Here is a 7,602-nt window from a genome sequence, read left to right as displayed (position 1 = left end):
CCTCTACACTCTAACCACTAGGCTACCCTGCCCCCTCTACACTCTAACCACTAGGCTACCCTGCCACTACACTCTAACCACTAGGCTAACCACTACACTCTACTAGGCTGCCACCTCTACACTCTAACCACTAGGCTACCCTAGGCCACCCACCTCTACACTCTAACCACTAGGCTACCCTGCCACCTCTACACTCTAACCACTAGGCACCCTGCCACCTCTACACTCTAACCACTAGGCTACCCTGCCACCTCTACACACTAACCACTAGGCTACCCTGCCCCTCTACACTCTAACCACTAGGCTACCCTGCCACCTCTACACTCTAACCACTAGGCTACCCTGCCACCTCTACACTCTAACCACTAGGCTACCCTGCCACCTCTACACTCTAACCACTAGGCTACCCTGCCACCTCTACACTCTAACCACTAGGCTACCCTGCCACCTCTACACTCTAACCACTAGGCTACCCTGCCACCTCTACACTCTAACCACTAGGCTACCCTGCCCCCCTACACTCTAACACTCTAACCACTAACCAGGCTACCCTGCCCCCTCTACACTCTAACCACTAGGCTACCCTACACTCTAACCACTAGGCTACCCTGCCGCCTCTACACTCTAACCACTCTAAGGCTACCCTGCCACCTCTACACTCTAACCACTAGGCTACCCTGCCGCCTCTACACTCTAACCACTAGGGTAGCCTATCAATTTCAATACCTCGATTGATTTTGTTGATATTTGGGCACCGCTCAGTTTCAGAGTGTATTCCACTGCAAATCAATTTCAAAAATATATAAATAAAAGTATATATTTCCTCTACATTATAAACAAAACATATTCATTATATTACACTGATAAAACTATGGAATGTGTGGACCAACGACAATTTTACAATCAAGAGTCAGCTTCATGCAGTTCGTTCCAAAATCCATGATAAGACAAGTGCGTTGACTTCATCCTGGACAGACTCCTCTGTCCTTCCCGTCACTATCAGCCCATGGTTTCCACCTTCAACCCAGCGAACAGTCGCTGGACACCTCATCTCTTTAACGACATCCTCCAGAACGATCTGGACACACGGAGGAAATCATTATTGCAGAAACACAACATTGGGACAATATGTTCTTTTTTTCTCCAGCCTATCAGTTTAAAAAAACAAAAACATCTATGAAATATCACACAGTATAAAAAACTAATTAAAAAGAGACCTGTGTTGTTACGCTTTCTGTCTGATGACTGATCCGATCTGCTGTCATTTATGCAAAAGGTCCAAAAAGCCATTCTCACCTTCTCACACATGTTGTCTGCAGTGCCAGACAGAAACAACACAGGCACCTCCGTAGGCAACCCCGGAGGTCCTCACTCCGCTGGCGATGGGCGTGGCTCTGTCCTGGGGGGTGTAGTGGGAAGGACAGACAGACGAGGCCTGCTACTGCATCCTCTGGTCGAACACTGAGCTGCCTGGCCAGAGCAGAGGCAGCTCGAGCCCCAAGAGAACGGCCTGAAGTGGAGGGGACACAGTGAGGAGCCTCCACCATGTCAACATGATGTGTATTCAGATGTATCTTTATACCGTAACCTATAACCTTTGACCTGTCTTGACTGCTAAATAATAACTCAATACTAATGACATCAGTAACCACTCAGAAAAATACATAAATCCCTGCCCTGGTGAAGGGGTCAAGTACAGTAGACCAGGGGTCAGATGTACAGTAGACCAGGGGTCAGAGGTACAGTAGACCAGGGGGGTCAGTAGGGGTCAGAAGACTAGGGGTCAGAGATACAGAAGACCAGGGTCAGAGGTACAGAAGACCAGGGGTAGGGTAGACCAGGGTCAGAGTACAGTAGACCAGGGGTCAGAGGTACAGTAGACCAGGGGTCAAAGTTACAGTAGACCAGGGGTCATGTACAGTAGACCAGGGGTCAGTTGTACAGTAGACCAGTGGTCAGATGTACAGTAGACAAGGGGTCAGAGGTACAGAAGACCAGGGGTCAGAGGTACAGTAGACCAGGGGTCAGAGATACAGTAGACCAGGGTCAGAGGGTAGACCAGAGGTCAGAGACACAGTAGACCAGGGGTCAGAGGTACAGTAAACCAGGGGTCAAGATACAGTAGACCAGTAGGGGTCAGAGATACAGTAGACCAGGGGTCAAGATACAGTAAACCAGGGGTCAAAGATACAGTAGACCAGGGGTCAGAGATACAGTAGACCAGGGGTCAGAGGTACAGAAGACCAGGGGTCAGGGTACAGTAGACCAGGGGTCAGGACAGTACAGAAGACTAGGGGTCAGAGACACAGTAGACCAGGGGTACAGTAGACCAAGGGGTCAGGGGTACAGAAGACCAGGGGTCAGGGTACAGTAGACCAGGGGTCAGAGGTACAGTAGACAAGGGGTCAGAGATACAGTAGACCAGGGGTCAGATGTACAGTAGACCAGGGGTCAGAGGTACAGTAGACCAGGGGTCAGGGGTACAGTAGACCAGGGGTCAGAGATACAGTAGACCAGGGGTCAGACAGTAGACCAGGGGTCAGAGGTAGACCAGGGGTAGACCAGGTCAGGTCAGAGGTACAGTAGACCAGGGGTCAGAGGTACAGAAGACCAGGGGTCAGAGGTACAGTAGACCAGGGGTCAGAGGTACAGTAGACCAGGGGTCAGAGGTACAGAAGACCAGGGGTCAGAGGTACAGTAGACCAGGGTCAGAGGTACAGTAGACCAGGGGTCAGAGGATACAGTAGACCAGGGGTCAGAGATACAGAAGACCAGGGGTCAGGGTATAGAAGTAGACAAGGGGTCAGAGGTACAGTAGACAAGGGGTCAGAGGTACAGAAGACTAGGGGTCAGAGATACAGTAGACCAGGGGTCAGAGGTACAGTAGACCAGGGGTCAGAGGTACAGTAGACCAGGGGTCAAAGATACAGTAGACCAGGGGTCAAAGACCAGGGGTACAGTAGACCAGGGGTCAAAGATACAGTAGACCAGGGGTCAGAGGTACAGTAGACCAGGGGTCAGGGGTAGACAGAAGACCAGGGGTCAGGGGTACAGTAGACCAGGGGGGTCAGGGGAGGACACAGAAGACCAGGGGTCAGAGGTACAGGGTCAGAGACCAAGGGGTCAGGGATACAGAAGACCAGGGGTCAGAGGTACAGTAGACCAGGGGTCAGAGGTACAGTAGACCAGGGGTCAGAGGTACAGTAGACCAGGGGTCAGAGGGGTACAGTAGACCAGGGGTCAGGGTCAGAGGTACAGTAGACAGGGGGGTCAGTTGACCAGGGGTACAGTAGACCAGGGGTCAGAGATACAGAAGACCAGGGGTCAGAGGTACAGTAGACCAGGGGTCAGAGGTACAGAAGACCAGGGTCAGAGGTACAGAAGACCAGGGGTCAGGGTACAGTAGACCACAGAAGACTAGGGGTCAGGGTACAGAAGACTAGGGGTCAGGACACAGTACAGAAGACCAGGGGTCAGAGGTAGACCACAGAAGACCAGGGTCAAAGATACAGTAGACCAGGGGTCAAAGATACAGTAGACCAGGGGTCAAAGATACAGTAGACCAGGGGTCAGAGGTACAGTAGACCAGGGTCAGAGGTACAGTAGACCAGGGGTCAAAGTTACAGTAGACCAGGGGTCAGGGGTACAGTAGACCAGGGGTCGGAGGTACAGAAGACCAGGGGTCAGAGTACAGTAGACCAGGGGTAGACCAGGGGTACAGAAGACCAGGGGTCAGAGGTACAGTAGACCAGGGGTCAGAGGTACAGTAGACCAGGGGTCAGAGTACAGAAGACTAGGGGTCAGGGGTACAGTAGACCAGGGGGTCGGAGGTACAGAAGACTAGGGGTCAGAGGTACAGTAGACCAGGGGTCAGAGGTACAGAAGACTAGGGGTCAGAGTACAGTACAGAAGACTAGGGGTCAGGGTACAGAAGACCAGGGGTCAGGGGTACAGGGGAAGACTAGGGGTCAGAGGTACAGAAGACCAGGGGTCAGAGGTACAGTAGACCAGGGGTCAGGGGTACAGTAGACCAGGGGTCAGAGGTACAGTAGACCAGGGGTCAGGGTACAGTCAGAGACCAGGGGTCAGAGGTACAGTAGACCAGGGGTCAGAGGTAGACCAGGGGTCAGTAGACCAGGGGTCAGGGGTCAGGTACAGTAGACAGGGGTCAGAGGTACAGTAGACCAGGGGTCAGAGGTACAGTAGACCAGGGGTCAGAGATACAGTAGACCAGGGGTCAGAGGTACAGTAGACCAGGGGGGTCAGAGGTACAGTAGACCAGGGGTCAGGGTACAGAAGACCAGGGGTCAGGGGTAGACCATAGAAGACAAGTGGTCAGAGGTACAGTAGACAAGGGGTCAGAGGTACAGAAGACTAGGGGTCAGAGGTACAGTAGACCAGGGGTCAGAGGTACAGTAGACCAGGGGTCAGAGGTACAGTAGACCAGGGGTCAAAGATACAGTAGACCAGGGGTCAAGATACAGTAGACCAGGGGTCAAAGATACAGTAGACCAGGGGTCAAAGATACAGTAGACCAGGGGTCAGAGGTACAGTAGACCAGGGGTCAGGGTACAGAAGACCAGGGGTCAGGGGTACAGTAGACCAGGGGTCAGAGGTACAGAAGACCAGGGGTCAGAGGTAGGGGTCAGTAGACCAGGGGTCAGGGGTACAGAAGACCAGGGGTCAGGGGAGGTACAGTAGACCAGGGGTCAGAGGTAGACCAGGGTCAGTAGACCAGGGTCAGAGATACAGTAGACCAGGGGTCAGAGGTACAGAAGACTAGGGGTCAGGGTACAGTAGACCAGGGGTCGGAGGTACAGAAGACCAGGGGTCAGAGGTACAGTAGACCAGGGGTCAGAGGTACAGAAGACTAGGGGTCAGAGGTACCAGAAGACTAGGGGTCAGGGTACAGAAGACTAGTAGGGGTCAGGGTACAGAAGACCAGGGGTCAGAGTACAGAAGACCAGGGGTCAAAGATACAGTAGACCAGGGGTCAAAGATACAGTAGACCAGGGGTCAAAGATACAGTAGACCAGGGGTCAGAGGTACAGTAGACCAGGGGTCAGAGGTACAGTAGACCAGGGGTCAAAGTACAGTAGACCAGGGGTCAGGGTACAGTAGACCAGGGGTCGGAGATACAGTACAGAAGACTAGGGGTCAGAGATACAGTAGACCAGGGGTCAGATGTACAGTAGACCAGGGGTCAGATGTACATTAGACCAGGGGTCAGAGGTACAGTAGACCAGGGGTCAGATGTACAGAAGACCAGGGGTCAGAGGTACAGTAGACTAGGGGTCAGAGATACAGTAGACCAGGGGTCAGAGGTACAGTAGACCAGGGGTCAGAGATACAGTAGACCAGGGGTCAGAGATACAGTAGACCAGGGGTCAGAGGTACAGTAGACCAGGGGTCAGAGATACAGTAGACCAGGGGTCAGAGGTACAGTAGACCAGGGGTCAGATGTACAGATGTAACTGGGAAATACATTTGGCCAATTGAGGCTTCATTTAGGTAAAAAAAATGGATTGCTTACTTACCAACAAAGAATATTTGTCTGATTGTGAATTTCTTAAGATATTTCAAGTGTTCCTGCAAAATAAAACAGGATATTTCCATAAATGGCACACAAACTCTCGTGTTATTCTTAACTATGAAGACAATGCACAAATCTGGATTTAACAAATAATTCTTACCAAAACAGCATTGTAAGCCTTCACTCTGTAAACCAGGTTTAAACCTTTACACGTGAAGCGAAGACATAGCAGACCATTCGACGCAAGAACACGAGCCAGAGAAACCAAATGCTTTTGGTTGATGTCTCCTCCAGTCCCGTGCGTCACGATGACAGCCGTCCGCACAGCACTGACGTTCGCAGGGACGCTCAACACAACTCTGACAGCAACGACTTGTTTTTTACCAAAAATTATGTTCAAGCTGTCCTGTAAAATTCATTATTGAGTTAGTGTGTCATTTATGCTTGGCCATGTATTCTATCAAATACTTACATAAACTGTATAATTGTATCAGTCGTCAACATAAACATTATACCTCTTGAAATGTTTCCATGTGGTCAGTAGTCTTGTCATGTCGTCTTCTTCTTCTTCTTCTTCAATGAGGGTTAACGGCGGTGGGCATCAAATTAATGATGCATTACCGCCACCTACTGGACAGAAGTACAACTCCTTTATACTTTGCTTGAAAAAAAAAAATCAAAATCAATAACTAAATACTCCTATCATCAAACACTACGCTCACGATAAATTACTAATAATACAAAACAACACCACCCTACTCTGACTGCTGTGAAAACACATTTAACATGGCACAGTATAATACAACCATTAGGTTACAATTCAAACACATTTTAACATGAAAGCACAGTATAATACAACCATTAGGTTACAATTCAAACACATTTAACATGGCACAGTATAATACCCCATTAGGTTACAATTCAAACACATTTAACATGGCACAGTATAATACCCCATTGGCACAGTATAATACCCCATTAGGTTACAATTCAAACACATTTAACATGGCACAGTATAATACCCCATTAGGTTACAATTCAAACACATTTCTGCAGCTCTTTTAGGGGTGGGCTTGCTCTTTAGGGGCGGGTTCAAGGCCTACTGCAGTGGGATCAGAGGTCAGATAATATAATCCCAATCATTCTGCCTCTGTTTCCATCAACATCATTCTGCCTCTGTTTCCATCAACATCATTCTGCCTCTGTTTCCATCAACATCATTCTGCCTCTGTTTCCCTCAACATCAATCTGCCTCTGTTTCCCTCAACATCATTCTGCCTCTGTTTCTCTCAACATCAATCTGCCTCTGTTTCCCTCAACATCATTCTGCCTCTGTTTCTCTCAACATCATTCTGCCTCTGTTTCCCTCAACATCATTCTGCCTCTGTTTCCCTCAACATCATTCTGCCTCTGTTTCCCTCAACATCATTCTGCCTCTGTTTCCCTCAACATCATTCTGCCTCTGTTTCCCTCAACATCATTCTGCCTCTGTTTCTCTCAACATCATTCTGCCTCTGTTTCTCTCAACATCATTCTGCCTCTGTTTCCCACAACATCATTCTGCCTCTGTTTTCTCTCAACATCATTCTGCCTCTGTTTCCCACAACATCATTCTGCCTCTGTTTCCGTCAATATCATTCTGCCTCTGTTTCCCTCAACATCATTCTGCCTCTGTTTCCCTCAACATCATTCTGCCTCTGTTTCCGTCAACATCATTCTGCCTCTGTTTCCCAGTATAATACAACATCATTCTGCCTCTGTTTCCCTACCCCAACATCATTCTGCCTCTGTTTCCCTCAACATCATTCTGCCTCTGTTTCCCTACCCCAACATCATTCTGCCTCTGTTTCCCTCAACATCATTCTGCCTCTGTTTCCCTCAACATCATTCTGCCTCTGTTTCCCTCAACATCATTCTGCCTCTGTTTCCCTCAACATCAATCTGCCTCTGTTTCCCTCAACATCATTCTGCCTCTGTTTCCCTCAACATCATTCTGCCTCTGTTTCCATTAACATCATTCTGCCTCTGTTTCCCTCAACATCATTCTGCCTCTGTTTCTCTCAACATCA

The 7,602-nt window shown here is 49.4% G+C and overlaps 1 pseudogene; it reads right to left on the bottom strand.

Moving 5' to 3' along the window:
• Window positions 1-800: 800 nt before the first annotated feature.
• Window positions 801-6,104, bottom strand: LOC135521100 (testis-expressed protein 30-like; annotated as a pseudogene).
• Window positions 6,105-7,602: the final 1,498 nt, after the last annotated feature.

This window comes from Oncorhynchus masou, chromosome 29 (genome assembly GCF_036934945.1).
Source record: "Oncorhynchus masou masou isolate Uvic2021 chromosome 29, UVic_Omas_1.1, whole genome shotgun sequence".
Lineage (NCBI taxonomy): Eukaryota > Metazoa > Chordata > Actinopteri > Salmoniformes > Salmonidae > Oncorhynchus > Oncorhynchus masou.
The sequence above is the reverse complement of the archived record's forward strand: the minus strand, read 5'-3'. Positions and strand labels throughout refer to the sequence as shown.